Raw genomic sequence first — 22,777 nt, forward strand, 5'->3', positions numbered from 1 at the left:
CCTATTAAACTGTGCATCACGAAGGTGTTAAGTTTTCAGGAAAGGAGCACCTTCCTCATATTATTTAATTATGAGATAATATTTCTATACCACTAACATAAAAAGCTCATTAAAAAGTTGTGGCCAGAACGCGTGTTCTAATTATATCTTCATCTAACCACTTATGTTCGGAAAGGAAGATCACAAAAAACTAAGGAAGCAAGAATAATAATAATAACTTTATTTACCATCAACGTTTACATGATGGCGGGAGCCTGGAGTAAAAGCTGCCTTACGGCAGCTTGACAAGGCCTCAATGATGCAGCTATTTAAAAAAAAAAAAGCCTTGAAAATATGAGCGCTCGCAAAAAACTGAAAAACTTAAAAAAAAATTGTGTTACCGGGGAGTAGCGCAAAACTGTGGGGATATTTGTCGTGAAACTTTTTCGGGTTGTGGGATGGCGTTACAATATAGACCGCGATGCCATATTTCAAAATATATTTCATAGTTATCATGCTACTTCCGGCGCTGAAAAAAGAAAAGTGCATAAAGTAACATCTTGTGGTTGCTTTGTGCAACTCGGCTACAACAAAATAAACAACAATTAACAGTTAGCATCACGTTAACTTCAGGGCTACGGATGATTAGATAACAGCGAATGCAGTGCATTTTGACCAGTGATGCTAGACTCAAGCCACAAAAGACGGTTTATAGGTTCACACAGAGATTAGAAAGCACAATTAATTCCGCAAACAACAATGAACTTAAGGCGCCGACGTTGATAATTACCACAACCATGCATCAGGTCCATTTTCGGGGCCCTTTTTAAGGCTGTATAAATATTATCTTACTATAGTTTCATAAATTATTAGCATCAAGATAAACAGCTTCAAGAGACGTTTCTTCCGGCAGTGCGCCGCTGTGAAATCTTAAGTTGTAGTACGTTGAATGGTTATGTAAGGCTTATAACTGCATATACTTTGCAACTGCATGAAGCACAGAAAGGGGAACGTGTACACCTACCTGAACTTGGTCGTCGACAGCAGCGGGTGTGGGTCAGCCTGGGGATAAGAAAAGCAGTGGGTGAGACGAGTAATTAAAAACAAATGGCTTTTTGGAAAGCAGATTTAAAGTAAACACGATGTGCGGCAACAGTTCCTAGAAAGTACCGCAGAACACTTGCGTAAACTGGTGAACAAAGAACCGGTGAAGCAAAACTCAAGACTTTATGATAAAAATTACCCTTCCCACGCCCCTCCTCTGCCCCCTATTCATGATCCAGATTGCAGTGAGGAAGGTACGTTATCTCCGCTACGGAGTACAGCAGACGCTCGTTTATGCTTAAGGTTACCCTAACTGGAGTGAATTGCCCCGTGGTCTATTTTTAGGCCCGAGAAGGTTCACTGCAATCTAGGTAACGCTTTGACGAAAGGTCTAGAAAGTCAGGCAAGAAAGATATCAAAGAATACTTCGCGAATCTTCATAACTTACAATATTTCTTTCTTTCTTTTATTCCGCACGTAGAGAAAGGATCAGGAACTGCAGCGAGTTTTCGTGCGCTTCATTTAAACCTCCTAGAGTTCGCAATATAAATAACAGTACAGTCGCAAAGCATTTTCTCTACGTTACTGGTATGCTTCTTTCTCCGTGCCCAGCTTCCCTGGTTATTCGACAACTAGCTTCACTGTTGGCTGCCAGTAGCGAACTCCGCGTAACTCAAAGTGAATACTTTGAAATTAAAATCTTGATAAAGTCCTGAGAGATTCCGCGAGTACGTGGTGATTTGATTGCCCACGCTCCTCACTTCAATCTCCTTTATCATGTTTCTTGCTCTCGCACCAATAATTCTAACTGGCACAGAAAATCAATAGGATGTACCGAGAAAGTAGAATTTCCTGCGGTATGGATGGATGGATGGATGGATGGATGGATGGATGGATGGATGGATGGATGGATGGATGGATGGATGGATGGATGGATGGATGGATGGATGGATGGATGGATGGATGGATGGATGGATGGATGGATGGATGGATGGATGGATGGATGGATGGATGGATGGATGGATGGATGGATGGATGGATGGATGGATGGATGGATGGATGGATGGATGGATGGATGGATGGATGGATGGATGGATCGATGGATGGATGGATGGATGGATGGATGAATGGATGGATGGATGGATGGATGGATGGATGGATGGATGGATGGAATATAGGAGCGTCCCCTTTGAAACGGGGTGGTAGCAGTAGCTGTCATGCTCATTTTTCTCCCTATATCTTAATTATTGATTTAGAATGGTTAACTAAACCATGATTCTATTTATTAAATTTTGTTCCTACATTACTAACATTATGTCACTTCTCTGCTTCTGAATGCCCATTCTGAATGCCCAGCGCCACTCAGAACGCAGTGGTAGTCGTGCGAACTAGAAAGCTTTATCCGGATTTCTCACGCTTGCGCCTCTTACGCATTTATAATTAAAAAGAAATCATATTTATACTTCACTACTATTTTGTTTTACCCCTTATTCCCAGGCGTGGGATCGCGCCACATGTAAGAAAACATGAAAAATTACGCGCTTCGTTCTCCTTTATATGACGGTCGATCGCCTCAGCCGTTTTCACTCGCATTTCTTTTCTCCCATTTTCGCACACGTCAGTCGCGGAAAACGGCATGACTCATGCCAGCGCCACCTGCAGCAAATGGCAAAAAAACGTACGGTAGAGCCAACGCGCAGTTTTGGCCAAAATTATCGAATGGACCAGATGTTTGTTATTGTAGGAAACAAATACAAGCGCAGGTCGTTCAAGCGATTATAACAGGAGTTTTATCGACAGAGTCGAGGTATTGGCGTGTGTGTGTGTGTGAGAGAGAGAGAGAGAGAGAGAGAGAGAGAGAGAGAGAGAGAGAGAGAGAGAGAGAGAGAGAGAGAGAGAGAGAGAGATTGCTTTATTTGACCATAACGTTTTTGACGCCACGTGTCGTATAATAGAGGGCTGCGGATTAATTTCGGCGACCAGGCCATCAAAGGTTCCCACACAGAGCTTCCTATTCTCAGTACACGAAGGTATATCTGCCCTGATTGTAGCCAAGTTGGAAATAGTGACTTCGTGCTCAGCAACAAATCGTAACTAGACCGCCGCAACGGGTAGGTTAGGTTGAAGCAACCGTAATCGATTATCGATGTAAAGCTGCTGCTCATTCCCAGCTGCTCCAAGTAGCTGGGCCATTCAAAGCATTCCAAGAGGAACCATTGATGACATCTGCACTTCACCGCGTGGTGTGGTACGTGATTATCTTTCAGCATGCGGCTCACACGCCGTACAAACATCGCAAAGCGCACACAAAGCTCTTTTGTTTTTTTATTTCTTGCTTCAGACACGACGATCACCTGCGTCAGCCCGTATTTGCGCGAAAGAAGCAGCCGTTGACGTGAAACTTCTGCGTATCCCTACGTAAACAAAAGCTAAATGCGTCGCAAGAGTCATCCGATACGTGTATAGTGGACGAAGACGTAGCGCAACAACCTCACAACAATGGTAGCATCTCCCTCCCCTTCCTTCTTTGGCAAGCGGGGACGACGCTTCTCGTTTCGCGCGTAATCTTATATCTCTCAGTTCAAGACCCACGACACGGGCAGCCATAGGGAAACAATATACTTAAATGCCCTTTTTTGTCTTCTACCTTTGTTCTCTCGCACGACTACTGCAAACACGGCGTCCAAGAAAACACGATATCTAGGCGACGTTTCAGTAAACGGAGGTAGATGTACAGCCCAGGGGAAAATAGCCTATTATAACTTGGCTCTGCAAGCTCACAAGCTGTGTACCAAGCAATTCGCCACGACGATTAGTTACTCAGTTCTTTTTTTTTTCTTTTTTTGCATCTAGGACCTTCTTCGCCGCGTTACGCACCAATAAAAAAAAAAGTCATTGAGAGAGGAAAATTAACGGAATTCCTTTCGTGCCCTACTTCAAGCAAAATATGTCTAATCGAATCAAGTTAGGAACAGAATTAACAACGAAGCAGAACATACGCGGATGGAAGAAAGATACATGTTTCTCTGCAGCTACGCACTAAATCTATAGGTTTTTTCAGCGCACATCTTCAAACCTCTCGTATTACAATGACACCGGGGTTTTACGTTTACCGAGTTTACGAGACTGATGTTTTATTAAAAATAATAAAAGTCTCACCTCCCCGTACATAGCAGTCTAGCGGCTTAGTACATTAAGCCAACAAGGCGGCACCCGGGCCAAAGTATCCGTGCCTCCTCGCTCAGTTTCTCGCAGCCGAGAGTACAGGCGCGGCCTCCCGTCTACTCCATTTGCCGGACTTGAGCCGCGCTTATAAAGTGACCCCGGACAAAAGAAACTAACTAGCCGTAGCTTTAGGCTTCCACGAAGAAGAGCGCTTGCGAGGTGCGCGATCGATGATTCCGTTACGTGCACGGGACGCCTGAACCACGCGTCGAAGGGAACGAACTGCGCGGCACTCGAGAGCGCCGCTTATAAGGCGTTGACAAAATAGGCTGGCTTATCAGCGACCTCCTGAGCTCGTCCTTTTGCTTAACGGGAAAGGAAAGGCGCTTCAAGAAATTTTAACCCCCCCCCCCCCCACCTCCCCCCCCTCTCTGGCTGATGTCCCTTAAAGAAATCAGGGCTGAAGAAGCGCTCGAAGAGAAGAAAGGCGACGACGCTCGGCGCTCCCGAGGAATGGAACAGCGGCGGCGCAGATAAGAAATACAAGCAGTGACGGAGGCTTGCAGTGCGCGCGGAACCAACCAAGACTCGGAGGGAGCCCTTAAGAGAAAAGCTGGCTTCACACCTTCCGGGCCGCGTCCCAGTCGCGCAGCGCGGCCGGCGGCAGGGCAAAGTGGCCTCGGCCGGAAGGTGTCCTTTCGCGAACCCTAAATCCTGATCGGCTTCTAATCGTGTTTAGTTCGGCGGGCCTCGCCTTTTTCCGCCGGGACGCGTGTGTTCTTCTTACGAGCACTAGTGGACGCGCTTGGCCACGCTTGGCTCTTTCCTTGGGCCTAGAGAAGCGCCCGCCCAGGAATAAAGGACCCGTCAGCGAGGGCCGCGGGCAAAAGACAAAACGGCCGAGTCAAATTGATCGAATCCAAAAAAAAAAAAAAAAAAAAAGGGAGGAAGAAAAGAGAAATAAACCAGACTAGGGCAGCCAGTGAGCGACCGAAGGCGGCGACGCAGAGGAAAACAGGGAACAGCGTTTGGGGAGGCCCAATTAAGTCTGGGACAGCGCGTCTTCCAATCGCATTACGAACGCACCGGTGCGACCGACGGCCGGCCATCGGCCGCTTCCCTGGCCGCGCCGGAAATGACTCATTACGTTCCAATTGGGGACACATGTTCGTTTAGAAAAGGCTGATTGAATCCCACTGGCCACGTCGAGCTTGTGCGGTTGGCGTCTCTTGGGGACACCCTATATAAGCGCTCGCTTGGCGCGGGTCTTTTTTTTTTGTTTGTTTTTCATTTTCTTTCTACTCCTCGCATTTTTTCTGCGCTGTGCGCGATCGACGGCTTTCTCAACCCTGTGGCGTGACTACAGCTATGTCTAACGAAGGCCTGCCGTCGGCTTCGTCCGCATTCGTGATAATGGGGACTCTCAGTAAATGCCCCGCTCGCCCGAATGAAATACATTTTTAGAATTGTTTATTTGCCCCTTTTCCTACGACATTTAGATCTGGAGGAGTTTCCGGGCAGGCAAAGTCACAACAGCCACAGAGGGGTGCCAGATCTACCAAGCGCGAAGCGTAACGGCGAACGTACACAGTGACCGTTAGCTCTGATGCGCCTCTTCGGCAGTCGAGAGGCGTCGGTGCCGTTGCCGCTACAACCGAGCGAAAGACAAGTCACGGGCCCGACGGTATTTCTCAGAACAGAGAATGCTTTGCAAATGCACGCAGTACATATACACAACCATCTCAGACGCTTTGCCTCAGTTTCTCGCAAAACTGCTTAAATAACTGCGCTGAAATTTCGAATTAGGGAGTATCACTGCTTAGAATTGAAACTTGTGAGAGATGCGTCGGTGCGGCCTGGGCAGGTGTTTTTTGCAGCACGGCGGATATTATTCTTTTATATAGGTCGATTATTGAACTGAAGTTAGCCATCAACTCTCTATTTTTGGATTTTAGGAGGCATGGGTAGAGGAGAAATTGAAAGCAGTTAACATTGTAGTTATTGACATTTCTGATTCGGGAATGTTGCTAGAAATACTGAACATCGAAAGGGAAAATTTGAAAGCTCTTTGAGTGTCATTTCTGTACTGAATCATTTAAGTTGCGTCGCTCGCATAGCTAATGCGCGAAAGGTAACGATACCATTTGCGTACTTGAATATGTAGAAGAAATTACCTTGATTTGGCGACAACTACATGTGCAATGAGGCACTATATGATCTTAGCCACTGGATCCATCATATAAATTTTCATATGTAAATTTTGCAGCGGTGGCGTAGCGGTAGAACATCCCCCTCGCATGCAAGAGGACAGGGGTTCAAATCCCGGTGCCGCGCAATTCTCCACCGGATGAAAGAAAAAAAGTCCGCGTGTCGATGGAATTGCATAAACAGGTTTGGGGTGCGACCTGATGCCGGTGAACACCTCCGGCAACGCACTCCCTCACCAGAACAGGAGTTGGCCACTCTGGTGCAGTAATTGGCCACAACCTCCTATGATAAGCTCCATAAAACCCCGGCCCTCAGTCACCAGCGGCTGCGGAACAACTGACCACGGCGGCGGTCAGACCTGTGACGCAGCAGGGGGTGCTAAGAAAGCCTGGCTCCGCTGGACAGGCCGCCATTGGAAACTGACCCTGGCAACGTTTAATGCTAGAACCCTAGCTAGTGAAGCTAGTTTAGCAGTGCTGTTAGAGGAACTTGCCGGCATGAAATGGGATCTCATAGGGCTTAGTGAGGTTAGGAGGCCGAATGAGGCATATACTGTACTGAAGGATGGGCATGTACTGTGTTATCGAGGTTTACCAGAGGGGCGACAACTAGGAGTAGGTTTCCTTGTCAATAAGTATATAGCGGGTAATATAGATGAATTCTATAGTCTTAATGAGAGGGTTGCAGGCATCGTAATTAGGCTTAATAAGCGGTATAAACTGAAGGTTGTACAGGCCTATGCACCTACATGTAGTTATGATGACCAGTCAGTTGAAAGCTTCTATGAAGATGTAGAATCGGCAATGCGAAAAGTAAAGACGCAGTACACTGTGCTAATGGGCGACTTCAATGCCAAGGTAGGGAAAAAACAGGCAGGAGACAAGGCAATAGGTGACTATGGCATTGGTTCTAGGAATAGCAGGGGGGAGTTACTAGTTGAGTTTGCAGAGCGCAATAACTTACGAATCATGAATACCTTCTTCAGCAAACGGAAGAACCGGAAATGGACATGGAAAAGTCCTAATGGAGAGACTAAAAATGAAATCGACATCATAATGTATTCAACGCCCGCCATTATGCAAGATGTAGAGGTAATCGGGAAAGTGCGATGCAGTGACCACATGATGGTGAGGCGCCGAATTAGCCTAAATCTGAAGAAGGAACGCAACAGATTAGTAAGAAAGAAACCCATCAACGAATTAGCGGTGAGGGGGAGGGCAGAAGAGTTCAGGATCTCGCTACAGAATAGGTATTCAGCTCTGAGGATGGCGACATTATACCTAGAGGCAAGGAACAATAATTTCAGAGATATCATCACTGAGTGCGCGGTAGAAGTAGGCGGTAGGATAGTTAGAGAGGATACCGGTAAGCTGTCTAAGGAGACGAAAGATTTGATTAAGAAACGCCAGAGTATGAAAGCTTCCAATCCAACAGACCAGATCGAATTGGCCGAGATATCAAAGCTAATCAATAAGCGCAAGGTGGCCGATATAAGGAAGTGTAACATGGAGAAAATTGAGCATGCTGTAAAGAACGGGGGAAGCCTTAAAGCGGTAAAGAAGAAATTGGGCATAGGCAATAACCAGATGTATGCGATAAGGGACAAGGCGGGCAACTGTCATCACTAATATGGAAAAGATAGTCAAAGTAGCCGAGGAGTTCTATACAGATCTTTACAGTAGCCAAAGTAGTCAGGACCGTAATGAGATTGGCGGTAAGGAAAAACAGCCAGACGTTCCACCAGTGACGAAGGACGAGGTCAAGAAAGCACTAGAAATTATGAAAAGGGGGAAATCATATGGAGAGGATCAGATAACTACAGATTGGCTGAAGGACGGGGGGATATCGTGCTAGGAAAACTGGCCACCCTGTATACGCAGTGCCTGGTGTCATCGACGGTACCGGAACCATGGAAGAATGCAAACATTATCCTCATTCACAAGAAAGGGGACTCTAAGGACCTTAAAAATTACAGACCAATCAGCTTACTGTCTGTCTGTTACGTATAAGGTATTTACTAAGGTAATCGCTAATAGAATCAGGACAACCTTAGACTGCAATCAAGCAAAGGATCAAGCAGGGTTTCGGAAACGGTACTCTACTATCGATCATATCCATACCATCAATCAGGTGATAGAAAAATGCTCGGAATATAACCAGCCCTTATACATAGCATTCATTGATTACGAAAAAGCATTTGACTCAGTTGAAACCTCGGCGGTGATGCAGGCATTGCGAAATCAGGGGGTAGACGAGCCGTACGTGAAAGTGCTGGAAGATATATATAGTGGCTGCACAGCAACCATAGTTCTGCATAAAGAAAGTAACAAAATTCCCATAAAGAAAGGAGTTAGGAAAGGAGACACAATCTCCCCAGTACTATTCACAGCTTGCTTAGAGGAAGCATTCAGAGACTTGGAATAGGAGCAGTTAGGAATAAGGGTAGATGGAGAATAACCTCAGTAATCTGCAATTTGCTGATGACATCGCCTTGCTAAGCAACTCAGGGGATGAACTGCAAATAATGATTGATGACCTAGACAAGTAAAGTAGAAAGGTAGGCTTGAAAATCAATATGCAGAAGACTAAGGTAATGTCCAACAGCCTCGGGAAGGAACATCACTTTACATTAGGTAGCGAAATACTGGAGGTAGTAGGCGAATATGTCTACTTAGGACAGGACAGTTTCTACCGGAACTGGTCACTTTTCCTTGGCGTCTTCGAATCAGACCTAGCCGTAACCATTTCTATCCACTTCTCCGGTCGATGGAAGTTCCTGGGGGAAGCAGTACGGGGTGTTGAAGGGTGCACAAGGACCACTCGGGCTTTCGAGCTGCGTAAGAAATTTACAAAAATTGTTGAGCTATATCGCGAATAGTAATCGCGATTTCTGAGTCTTAAAAACAGACACGGCTATTAATAAAAGTGAGCAGAGAATCTCTAATTGCAAGCAGGTGCCTATCTGTCTGTGATAGTGCAAAAGTTAACTTCTGAAATTTAGTTAATGAGGTTACTAAGTAACGTAATTCACCAGTATACTGACGTTTCTCCAACACTGGTATTACTTTGCTGGAAAGGTAACTATTTAACCTAAAAAAAAGAAAGCTTGCAAAAATTAATAGTGGGCTTTCCTGAAACGCCTGATATGATGGGCATGTGGAGAACATGTGTCCGTAACAATCGCCGACATATTTTTCTTGTGTTTCACCGCTGGAATTATTCTTCTATTCGAACTTGTACGATTACTCTTTGCTGGTACGGTACACGGGGTTATCGCCACGATGGAGGCGGGAACATAATGACAGCCAACAGAAACGTGCACCGGTCGCGTCCCTGCTTGTATTTGCAGAAATAGACAGCAGGACCTATCGAGATTTTATGCCACCTTATGTTAAAGTGGGTCGCCAGTGGGTAGCCAAATAGTTGTACCACAGCTTTAAGGCAGAAGAAATGCTACCCGCATTCTTGGATTTCGCCTGGGTGGCTGTGAGCAGCCGCTGGAAAAAATACTCGCAAACAATGGGCACTGAACCCAGACTGAAGAAAAAAAAGAGATCAGCGTCGCAGCCCACAGGGTTACATCAATGCTCTATCTCGATTATTTTTTATTGCCTGCTGAGACAACACCACACAAATACAGATAACCATGTACAACACATCATCGCCGCACAGGAATACATCGCAATATGTATTAAAATATCCTCAGGCGTGCCAGGTCATCAATATTGTTTACACACTAAGCGGTTGGGTTGGCATTGGGCTCGATACAGTTCTTTCACGAACGAAACACCTTCAGTGAAGTTATCAGGTACCAAACGCACATTTACATCTGCATGACTAACTGCCATTCTCGTCTTCCACAAACAGGTGAAGGCCTATATAGAATTATAACCATATCAAACTATTAATATAACTTCAGCACTTTAAACCATGAAGTACCCAATTCAATACGGTGTTATGGGAAGTTCTTTTTTGGGAGTACGCTGTAGAGTATCCGAATGAAAGATGGTCTCCTGAAGGTCAATGAAAGCCTGTTCAACTGTTTCATTTTTTGTTTGTTCTTTAACACATCAAGCAGTCAGTCTTCCACGGTACGAAGATTCATCTGTGCTCAAAGCACGTCCTAACAGGAAAGGTGTTAGAACGCAGCGGAAAGAAATTTTTAATAGCAAGAATTCCTAATGGATATCCTTTTGACTAATTGCACAACACCCTTCCCTGGCTCTCCACATGAAGTCCACCTTCTTATACATAGGTATAGGCATCATGTTGTCGGCTTAGTCTGCGTATAGTTTTTCGCTGGTCTTCTGTTTTTTTTTTTTTTTTTTTTTTTTTTTTTTTTTTTTGCAATAGAGACCAAATACTTCTACGAAAAACCTGTTGTACAGTATTCTAAATGACACCAGAATTTCTCGATAATACCTAGTCACTTTCCGACTGACGACACTGGATGGATACGACATATTCCGGAAGTGTTTCCGTAATTTTTCACCATTCTTTCCTGAATGATAGTATGGAGAAATTCATTAATTTCACCACGCAGAAAGAAAAGCGCGTTACAACTTGCTTTATAATCGCGTGAGAGCCCTAGCCCTCCCTCACAAATTCGGCGGAAAGAGTTTGTTTGACTAGTTCGCTTACAACTGGAATTTGAGATAAAAACCGCATCCCACGATGCATAATTTGAACGTTTACGTGAGATATGAACATCGCTACCAGACCTTGGGAATCAGGAAAACATTGAAAGCTGCACTTCGCGCGAATACTTAATCCGGGGCCTTGTCACACCTTTGTTTCATCTTTCCCCTCAGTTCGGGAGCCCGGTTCGCCACATCCTAAGCTGTCAGACTTGCCCGCGGCGCTTCGGAAGTCGTCATCATCGCCATCCCTATATATGACAAAGTTTCACTAAAGACTGAAGACTAGGCTTCCGCCATCCCAATAAGAGAGCCTAAAACACCTGTTAAATACTTAGCTAAACATGGCAACACATGCCAAAGCAAAAAAAAAAAAAAAAGAAAAAAACGAAGCAAAAACTTGTTTCAGCATATATTCCACACACATTTTAATTCAATATACGAGGCGTTGTTCAAGAATCGTCACTTTTCATTTGGAAGGACGCAACTATTCATGGGTGGCAGTGTCGTGTTTCCAATATTTAGAATACAGCCTCACCGCCGTAATTGCGGCGAAGGTGCATCCAAATTGTCGCCGCGGTTCCTTTCCCTTTCATTATTTTGTCCACTACATGCTGTCCAACGCCTTACCGGATTTAATCGTCTCATCAAGTGAAGGGTGTCGTTATGATCTGTCGCGCTATCTCCGAGCGGTGATAGCCGCTTGTTTTCTTGCCACGCGTTTTACTGTGAGTATTTGCACAAAGTAAAGAAAAAGCGCCTAACGCAGGACCTCGTGGACATGGTCTTGCCAGTCCTCCTATACTGTCAGATTCTCAAAGATACAGCTGGTGAAAGCACTTATTTTGACTAAAAGAAATGGTGGGGGGACCCCTTATATAGGGAGCGCATTGAAATGAACTGCAACAAGAGCCCTGTCAGTGAGAATCACCTGCCCCTGTAGGTCCTGGATGGACAGCCCCCTCCAAACACTGTGTCGTCGGATCGTCTACAGGCGGACTGCATGCATTCTATGTGGCACAGCTCTGCCGTCATCGCAATGGGCTCGCGCAGTCGTATTGTCTTTTCTTCGTAGGGCACTTCGCCTTCGCGCAGCATCACTGCGGAAGTCCATTGGTTTCAACAATGGAGGGATGCAGCTGTAAGCGAAGCGTAATGCGAGTACAAACTGACGAGACCAGAATAAGCGCCGAAGGAGGAGGTTGGCATGCAGCTAACTGGCCACTGCCGCCAACATGCTATGCATGTAGGATCGAAGTGACTGAGCTCTTGTAAATATAAAACGTAAAATAATAATGTATCCTAGAAAATGCACCTAAAGTAATTGCGGCCTATTTGAAACATTCTACGAGAGCCGGACACTTCAATTTCTCTTTCAGCAACCGCATTTTTGGTTATCGTTGATGTTGCAGCCTTGTACGATTTACTTTTCAGCAATATTTTCATCTTTATTCTTTCCGATCTTCTTCTTCTACTTTGCTTCAGCCTTGATTTTTTCTACTTCCGCTTCTTCCTTTTCCACTTACTCTCCCTTCGCTTGGCTCTCTGTTCGGCTAGCCATGGCTTGGCCACAAACTAGGTCTGCGCCAAGCCTGGGCGAGAAAATGGCTAAGATGAGCGTCAGTTACACGACTGTCAGCATAAAATCAAGAGAGCGTAACCCAACAGTAACGCGAAGAATTACTGCTAACTTGTTTCCTAAAATATCAATGGCGCAGTTCTTCTTCTTCTTCTTCTTCTTCTTCTTCTTCTTCTTCTTCTTCTTCTTCTTCTTCTTCTTCTTCTTCTTCTTCTTCTTCTTCTTCTTCTTCTTCTTCTTCTTCTTCTTCTTCTTCTTCTTCTTCTTCTCCTACTTCTTCTTCTTCTGCATCTTAACCTTCTTCTTCCTCTCACCTCGGTGCATATCGCTATTGTCTCATCGTTGGGGATGCAACAATGTGAATATAAAACAATGATTGACGGCATAATTTGTTCTTGTGGCGTATCCGCTCCTTTTTAAATCTAAATTGCACCTCCTCTGTGATAAGTGAATAGTACTTACGGGCGCAATCGTCGACAGAAAACAGCGAGAGAGGAAGGCGGCGTGGAAAATCCTTCCGTGAGAGCCATTTCGCGGGGTTGGAGACAGGTTGTGACGCTCGCCCCACACGGTGACGACGAAGGTAGCGCGAGGTGCGAGGCACGGGCTTCGCGCGATATGTGATGGCGAGGGACGCTGGCGAACACTAGAAACCGTAGGAGCTATTCTGAAACAGCTGCTACTAATTGAAAAATAACAAGTTTATAGGAAAATCGAAGCGAAACAAGGCATTAGGGTGGACAGAACTATTTTCCTTGCATGTCGCGTGGTGGTAATAAAATACAACTGCTTAATTTCAAGAGCTGTATCCTTATGCTCCCATTTATTTTCCTAATTTGAGGTGATATACTGGTAGGGGACTTAGTCGATCGGCTTGACTCTGCGAGATGAGGTGGCAAGTGCGAAAACTTGTACTCCAGTTTGATCTCCTGGACCAGCCCCGCTGTCAAGCGAGCTGTCGTCGGACGGTGTTGGTCTTGCAGTGAGCAGACGCGGTAGTCGGTGCAGGAGCGCCGTGGCTAGCGAAAACTCGGTAGAGGCCGTAGCGCTAACTGCCATCGTCCACACCACCACCGAGGCTGTTGACTGCGTCGGAGGTCCCGATGACCGCCGTCACCTCGGAGAAGCGCACGAGCACGGCAGGGCTGCCGCTCAGGGTACTTGTTGGAGGGCCGCCTGGGCATCGTGGCGCCGTGGTAGTGGACGACGGCGCCGACGAAGAGACCCATGGAGGCGGATACGACTTGTCCTCGGTGAACCATCGCTGCAGCGCCCTCGCGTTTACAAGCGAGGCTTGGAACGGCTGGCTTCGGAGTAGGCTGCCACTGGAAACACGTCCGTCCTGTTCGGTGGCAATGCTTCTTCTTCGGAGGAGCAAGTGCGTGGCAGCGCGTGAAGAAGGGCTCGAGAGCTAACACGCCAGCGCTACCTATGGATTCGAGTAAGAATTGAACTCAGCAATATGGATGAAAAACGCATTGGTGAATGACGATCTCGAACGTTTCCAGTTAAAGACCGTAATCGCCAGCATAAAAAACAAAGTCCGTTGCTGCTTAGTTGGCAGTCGCTTTTAAAATGCCGCGTTTCTAATGGAAAGGTATTTGACTGAAAAAGGGCGCAAAAGAGGCGGTGCATGGTAATAAAATTGGTAGAAGAAGAGCTCAGTGCACAAAATAGAGATGGAAGGGCTCGAACAAAAACAAGAATTTCGCAAAAAAGTGCAACCCTCGCCGATAGGCGTTAAAATACCAGAGCTTAAGCTGTTATCGTAATCTTATTTTGTACAGACCTCACCGAGATGAATCATTAGACACCACCCACATGTGTCTACGACCAGTGGTTCGCCGGATACACATCCCCCAGCAAACGCGAATTTTGACTGTTTTGGACCCCCAAAAGTAGATGGTGCGACTCCCCGATCATAATGAGAGTAGGTTTAGAATTGCAGTTCTACACATACGAGCCCAGTTAATCGTTAGACACCCCCCCCCCCCGCCCTTCCCCTCCGATCTCTCTATCAGCATTCATGTGGTGACAAATTAAGCGCAATGACATTTATATTATTATATAAATTTGAGCGCACCACCGTTCGACGTTCGATTGAAGTGCATTAGCTGCCCAAAGCGGTTCCCCTCTGAGTGGTAGGCACGTTTGAATTTCAGTCTTAAGTTCCAAATCCGGGTATCAACATGATGACCACGTAACGATGATTCGTTTTGAACCACACGCGTCCTCCTGGTGCTGCTGGTTTGCCCGCCATACTCGCCATGCTGGCGAAGTGGTTAAGCTACTCGGCTACTGAACCGGAGTACCCGGGTTCGATCCCGAACGCGGCGGCCGCCTTTCGATGGAGGCGAAACGTAAAAGCGTCCGTGTGCTGAGCACGATGTCAGTCCAGGTTAAAGATACCACAAGCACGAAACAAAGCAGGGCGAAGCCGAGAGAAGTGGTCTGAGACACGTTGCCCGAACAAAGAACCAGCGAGCAGCGAATAGACAAAACACGGTACCAATGTAGACCGTATAATCACTAGCCGACGCATGCCGCATAGAGGTGGTAATAAAAGCCGACATCTATCTTCCTCCTTCCAAGAGAAAGCATTGCGCTCCCGTTTATTTGTTTCGATTTGAAACGAGTCGCAGCTATTCGAAAAAAATACGCAGCTCGAATATTTCTGCCAAAATGGGACTCCAGTTGATCTCCAGGACTTGCGCCTCGCCTTCAAGCGAGCTGTCGTCGTCCGGTGCGTTGGTTTTGCCGTTGCACAGTCATATTCTTCGGTTCAGGAGATCCCGTGGCCAGCGTCCGCTCGGTAGACATCGGGGCAAAGAACTCGCCGTCGAAGACCATACTACCACCGGAGGCGTTGACTGCGTCGCACACCCTGACGGCCGCCGTGACCGCAGCGAAGCGTACAGGCATGGCAGGGTGGCCGCACACGCCGCTTGTTGGGTGGCCACCTAGGCACCGCGACAGGTGACGGCAGTGACCTAGGCGGCTGCGGCTGGCCCTCGGCGAACCATTGAGATATTGATCTTGCGTTCAGAAGCGATTGGAACACAAGGCTGGCTTCTGAAGATGCTACCATGAGAAACACGTTTGTCCTGCTCAGAAGCAAGGTTTCTTCTGCGGAGACCAGGTACGCAGTGGTGCATGTGAAAAGACTCGAGAGCGAACCTGCCGGCGCCACCTATACAGTCGAGAAAGAAGTTTTGTGGTCGCAGGGGATGATCAATTTGTTAATTCAAGACGACTTGCACGATCAAGGCCACTCTATTACATTCCACGCAAGCACTGAGGACGTATGCAAATTCACACATTATTCTTCAGCCACCTGCCCCACTTTTCCCTCCCTGGAAGTTTGTACAGTTAGGCGACAACAAGCCAACTGATAACCGCAGACTAACGTCTGCCACCTCAGCATCATCGCTTCGCCAGAGCTTTGAAGAGTAATATCCTCCCCTGCTTTAAGTGTCCATTGTTGCTAGGGCGCGTGGTTGCAAGCCCACAAGGCTTTGAAGCAAAAACAGCAATCTACGGTCCGTGCAGACCTAGCCTGAATCAGACTTCTATGCTTCAACTTTCGGAACAATGCTACATCTTTCTGCGCTGAGCTCGTAGCAGTTGATGAGGCACTCTGCTTCTTTGCCACCACAACTATGCTCCCCGCGGCCCATGTTGTCGTCCGCACTGACGCCCTTCAATCTGTACGGTTGCTAAGATGGCTGAGTGGTTGCCCAAAAATATGTCAGGACGTTCATCAGCTGGCGGCACACATCCCACAGTCAGTACGTATGAGTGAGTCCCACGGGACCTTCTGCCTTCCCAAAGTCACGCAGATTTAGCTGCCCGGCTCTTGACCCAAAACTCATTATTGCCATTGCTCCTCGATGTGGACGACGCTACCCTCCTTTTATCAAGAAACGAGCACCTCCGGCGCCGAACACGTGCCCTTATCTCTCTGTGTGCGGTAACCCTCCCCCGCGGTCTCACCTGCGCAGAAGAGTTTGCGCTTCGGAGGATCCGGGTCGGGGTTGCCCTCACACCAGCTGTCATTCGGACGTGGCCTCACTTCCGACGCTTATATCGCCGCCCAGGTTGTGCGATATGTAAAAACGAAAATGTTGAAGCCGACATTCACTATTTGCTGTGGGACTGCCAAGCACTGAAATCGACACGAATCCGGCACTGGATGATAACTGGCCTTTTTAAGCAAGCAATCCTGCTTTGTATATCGCCTGGACGCAGGTATCACATCATCGCTCACTCCTGGACTTCATAATATCAGCCAACCATTTTTCATTCGTTCATACACTTCTGCATTCTTCATATACGGACTGATGTCCTGCGGCAATAACTATCGGTACAAAAAAAAAAAAAAATCCCCGCTCGTTGATAAGGGCCATAATGTGCGACATAAAATGAAAGTTCGTTGCTGCTATGTTGGTAGTTGCGTCGGCAAATTCACCTTCACATTGGGGGAAAAAAAGCTTGACGGGGAAAGAGAGCAGGGGTAGTAAAAGAATCAAGATGAAATGATAGAAATCCGCAAGCAAAGGCAAGAGAAAACGAGAGGAAGAAGTGAAGGAAGAAGTCGAGACGAAGGAGGAAGTTGAAAGACATAAAATGAAAGTTCGTTGCTGCTATGTTGATAGTTGCGTCGGCAAATTCACCTTCACATGGGGGGAAAAAAAGCTTGACGGGGAAAGAGAGAAGGGGTAATAAAAGAATCAAGATGAAATGATAGAAATCCGCAAGCAAAGGCAAGAGAAAACGAGAGGAAGAAGTGAAGGAAGAAGTCGAGACGAAGGAGGAAGTTGAAAGACATAAAATGAAAGTTCGTTGCTGCTATGTTGATAGTTGCGTCGGCAAATTCACCTTCACATGGGGGGAAAAAAAGCTTGACGGGGAAAGAGAGAAGGGGTAATAAAAGAATCAAGATGAAATGATAGAAATCCGGAAGCAAAGACAAGAGAAAACGAGAGGAAGAAGTGAAGGAAGAAGTCGAGACGAAGGAGGAAGTTGAAAGACATAAAATGAAAGTTCGTTGCTGCTATGTTGATAGTTGCGTCGGCAAATTCACCTTCACATTGGGGGAAAAAAAGCTTGACGGGGAAAGAGAGAAGGGGTAGTAAAAGAATCAAGATGAAATGATAGAAATCCGCAAGCAAAGGCAAGAGAAAACGAGAGGAAGAAGTGAAGGAAGAAGTCGAGACGAAGGAGGAAGTTGAAAGACATAAAATGAAAGTTCGTTGCTGCTATGTTGATAGTTGCGTCGGCAAATTCACCTTCACATTGGGGGAAAAAAAGCTTGACGGGGAAAGAGAGAAGGGGTAGTAAAAGAAGCAAGATGAAATGATAGAAATCCGCAAGCAAAGGCAAGAGAAAACGAGAGGAAGAAGTGAAGGAAGAAGTCGAGACGAAGGAGGAAGTTGAAAGACATAAAATGAAAGTTCGTTGCTGCTATGTTGATAGTTGCGTCGGCAAATTCACCTTCACATGGGGGGAAAAAAGCTTGACGGGGAAATAGAGAAGGGGTAATAAAAGAATCAAGATGAAATGATAGAAATCCGCAAGCAAAGGCAAGAGAAAACGAGAGGAAGAAGTGAAGGAAGAAGTCGAGACGAAGGAGGAAGTTGAAAGACATAAAATGAAAGTTCGTTGCTGCTATGTTGATAGTTGCGTCGGCAAATTCACCTTCACATCGGGGGAAAAAAAGCTGGACGGGGAAAGAGAGAAGGGGTAATAAAAGAATCAAGATGAAATGATAGAAATCCGGAAGCAAAGACAAGAGAAAACGAGAGGAAGAAGTGAAGGAAGAAGTCGAGACGAAGGAGGAAGTTGAAAGACATAAAATGAAAGTTCGTTGCTGCTATGTTGATAGTTGCGTCGGCAAATTCACCTTCACATTGGGGGAAAAAAAGCTTGACGGGGAAAGAGAGAAGGGGTAGTAAAAGAATCAAGATGAAATGATAGAAATCCGCAAGCAAAGGCAAGATAAAACGAGAGGAAGAAGTGAAGGAAGAAGTCGAGACGAAGGAGGAAGTTGAAAGACATAAAATGAAAGTTCGTTGCTGCTATGTTGATAGTTGCGTCGGCAAATTCACCTTCACATTGGGGGAAAAAAAGCTTGACGGGGAAAGAGAGAAGGGGTAGTAAAAGAATCAAGATGAAATGATAGAAATCCGCAAGCAAAGGCAAGAGAAAACGAGAGGAAGAAGTGAAGGAAGAAGTCGAGACGAAGGAGGAAGTTGAAAGACATAAAATGAAAGTTCGTTGCTGCTATGTTGGTAGTTGCGTCGGCAAATTCACCTTCACATTGGGGGAAAAAAAGCTTGACGGGGAAAGAGAGAAGGGGTAGTAAAAGAATCAAGATGAAATGATAGAAATCCGCAAGCAAAGGCAAGAGAAAACGAGAGGAAGAAGTGAAGGAAGAAGTCGAGACGAAGGAGGAAGTTGAAAGACATAAAATGAAAGTTCGTTGCTGCTATGTTGGTAGTTGCGTCGGCAAATTCACCTTCACATCGGGGGAAAAAAGCCTGACGGGGAAAGAGAGAAGGGGTAGTAAAAGAATCAAGATGAAATGATAGAAATCCGCAAGCAAAGGCAAGAGAAAACGAGAGGAAGAAGTGAAGGAAGAAGTCGAGACGAAGGAGGAAGTTGAAAGACATAAAATGAAAGTTCGTTGCTGCTATGTTGGTAGTTGCGTCGGCAAATTCACATTCACATCGGGGGAAAAAAAAGCTTTACGGGGAAAGAGAGAAGGGGTAGTAAAAGAATCAAGATGAAATGATAGAAATCCGCAAGCAAAGGCAAGAGAAAACGAGAGGAAGAAGTGAAGGAAGAAGTCGAGACGAAGGAGGAAGTTGAAAGACATAAAATGAAAGTTCGTTGCTGCTATGTTGGTAGTTGCGTCGGCAAATTCACCTTCACATTGGGGGAAAAAAAGCTTGACGGGGAAAGAGAGGAGGGGTAATAAAAGAATCAAGATGAAATGATAGAAATCCGCAAGCAAAGGCAAGAGAAAACGAGAGGAAGAAGTGAAGGAAGAAGTCGAGACGAAGGAGGAAGTTGAAAGACATAAAATGAAAGTTCGTTGCTGCTATGTTGGTAGTTGCGTCGGCAAATTCACATTCACATCGGGGGAAAAAAAAGCTTTACGGTGAAAGAGAGAAGGGGTAGTAAAAGAATCAAGATGAAATGATAGAAATCCGCAAGCAAAGGCAAGAGAAAACGAGAGGAAGAAGTGAAGGAAGAAGTCGAGACGAAGGAGGAAGTTGAAAGCAGTTTTTTGCCTTTTTATTGCTATATGTACAATACAAAATATACAGCACAATTATATTTACAAGTTCGCCAGGCCGTGTGCTTGCCATTAAAAATGGAGACGTTTCATTTGTACTACCTTCCTAAACACCAACTCTGTTTCAGCACCACAGACTGCATCGTTCAAAACACCGTGGATTTTTACAACAGTCTCAGAAACGTATTCATACACAGATCTCGCTCCAGTAGCACCGGCCATAGCAGTGAGCCATACAGAGTGCAGTCCCAGCAAGAATATGGCAACGTATGGTATACTGTATGGTCGTGAACGGGCAAGAACCGCATACCTTGTGGTGCAAGAGGAAGCTTCTTCTTAATGTATACGCTGCAACACGTTCGAAAAAAAAAAAAATATAGCGTTAATAAAATCTATCAAAATGTGCGCATTTGTTTCTAAACTGTTACAATGGAAACAATTTGTCCCCCATGGTACGTAAATTCCTTTTTGATTTAACCAGCTTTTAACAAGTAGCGTACCAGTGTGTAGATGGAAGAAAAATGTATTGGCTGCAGGCATGACCCACAATTTCTCACCCTCCTGGATTGGGAGCGAACGTCCCGAACAAGCCTCTTTCGAAGAGTAGTGATGGGGGCCTCGGCCTTTGAAATTTGTATTTAAGGCAGATTGTGCTCCGCTTCATGTTTCTGCGCAGACGAAGACATCCCTTTCTTCATTAGTTTGTCCAGTACATGCTGTCCAACGCCTTACCGGATTTAATCGTCTCATCAAGTGAAGGGTGTCGTTATGACGTGTCGCGCTATCTCCGAGCGGTGATAGCCGCTTGTTTTCTTGCCACGCGTTTTACTGTGAGTATTTGCACATGCTAAAGAAAAAGCGCCTAACGCGGGACCTCTTGGACATGGTCTTGCCAGTCCTCCTATGCCGACAGATTTTCAAGATACAGCTGGTGAAGGCAGTTATTTTGGCTAAAAGAAAAGGTGGGGGGGACCCCTTATCTAGGGAGCTGATTGAAATGAACTGCAACAAGTGCCCCGTCAGTGAGCATCACCTGCACTTCTAGGTCCTGGATGGACAGCCCCCTCCAAACACTGTGTCGTCGGATCGTCTACAGGCGGACTGCATGCATTCTATGTGGCACAGCTCTGCCGTCATCGCAATGGGCTCGCGCAGTCATGTATTCTCTTTTCTTCGTAGGGCACTTCGCCTTCGCGCAGCATCACTGCGGAAGTCCATTGGTTTCAACAATGGAGTGACGCAGCTGTAAGCGAAGCGTAATGCGAGTACTAACTGACGAGACCAGAATAAGCGCCGAAGGAGGAGGTTGGCATGCAGCTAACTGGCCACTGCCGCCACAAACATGCTAGGCATGTAGGATCGAAGTGACTGAGCTCTTGTAAATATAAAACGTAAAATAATAATGTATCCTAGAAAATGCACCTAAAGTAATTGCGGCCTATTTGAAACATTCTACGAGAGCCGGACACTTCAATTTCTCTTTCAGCAACCGCATTTTTGGTTACCGTTGATGTTGCGCAGCCCTGTACGATTTACTTTTCAGCAACATTTTCATCTTTATTCTTTCCGATCTTCTTCTACTTTGCTTCAGCCTTGATTTTTTCTACTTCCGCTTCTTCCTTTTCCACTTTCTCTCTCTTCACTTGGCTTTCTGTTCGGCTAGCCATAGCTTGGCCACAAATTAGGTCAGCGCTAAGCCTGGGCAAAAAAAGGGCTAAGATGAGCGTCAGTTACACGACTGTCAGTATAAAATAAAGAGTATTACTGCAGTAACGCGAGGATTTACTGCTAACTAGTTTCCTAAATTATAGATGAGGCAGTGCTTCTTTTTCTTCTTCCTCTCGCCTCGGTGCACACCCGCAATTGTCTCATGGTTGGGGGATGCAACAAGGCGAATATATCGAATAATGATTGGCCCATAATTTTTGTTTTCGTAGCGTATCCGCTCCCTTTTTACATCTAAATTGCGCCTCCTCTGTGATAAGCGAAATGCACTTATGGGCGCAAGCGTCGACAGAAAACAGTGAGAGAGGAAGGCGGCGTGGAAAATCCTTCCGTGAGAGCCATTTCGCGTGGTTGGAGACGCGCGCCCCACGCGGTGACGACGAAGGCAGCGCGAGGTGCGAGGCACGGGCTTCGCGCAATGTGTGGTGGCATGTGACGCTGGCGAACACTAGAAACCGTAGGAGCTATTCTGAAACAGCTGCTACTAATTGAAAAATAACAAGTTTATAGGAAAATCGAAGCGAAACAAGGCATTAGGGTGGACAGAACTATTTTCCTTGCATGTCGCGTGGTGGTAATAAAATACAACTGCTTAATTTCAAGAGCTGTATCCTTATGCTCCCATTTATTTTCCTAATTTGAGGTGATATACTGGTAGGGGACTTAGTCGATCGGCTTGACTCTGCGAGATGAGGTGGCAAGTGCGAAAACTTGTACTCCAGTTTGATCTCCTGGACCAGCCCCGCTGTCAAGCGAGCTGTCGTCGGAAGGTGTTGGTCTTGCAGTGAGCAGACGCGGTAGTCGGTGCAGGAGCGCCGTGGCTAGCGAAAACTCGGTAGAGGCCGGAGCGCTAACTGCCATCGTCCACACCACCACCGAGGCTGTTGACTGCGTCGGAGGTCCCGATGACCGCCGTCACCTCGGAGAAGCGCACGAGCACGGCAGGGCTGCCGCACAGGGCGCTTGTTGAAGGGCCGCCTGGGCATCGTGGCGCCGTTGTAGTGGACGACGGCGCCGACGAAGAGACCCATGGAGGCGGATACGACTTGTCCTCGGTGAACCATGGCTGCAGTGCCCTCGCGTTTACAAGCGAGGCTTGGAACGGCTGGCTTCGGAGTAGGCTGCCACTAAAAACACGTC

The 22,777-nt window shown here is 46.3% G+C and overlaps 1 long non-coding RNA gene across 3 annotated transcripts in view; it reads right to left on the reverse strand.

Moving 5' to 3' along the window:
• The window catches only part of LOC146202116 (uncharacterized), a 674,799-nt gene that overhangs the window by 53,391 nt on the left and 598,631 nt on the right, over positions 1–22,777 (reverse strand). For all 3 annotated transcript variants that reach the window (XR_014703645.1, XR_014703646.1, XR_014703647.1), the window contains one exon: positions 1,004–1,041. This is a non-coding gene — a long non-coding RNA (uncharacterized LOC146202116). The remainder of the gene's footprint in view (positions 1–1,003; positions 1,042–22,777) is intronic.

The sequence above is a fragment of the Amblyomma maculatum genome, chromosome 1, assembly GCF_055883805.1.
Source record: "Amblyomma maculatum isolate TAMU_Amacu chromosome 1, ASM5588380v1, whole genome shotgun sequence".
NCBI classification, from domain to species: domain Eukaryota; kingdom Metazoa; phylum Arthropoda; class Arachnida; order Ixodida; family Ixodidae; genus Amblyomma; species Amblyomma maculatum.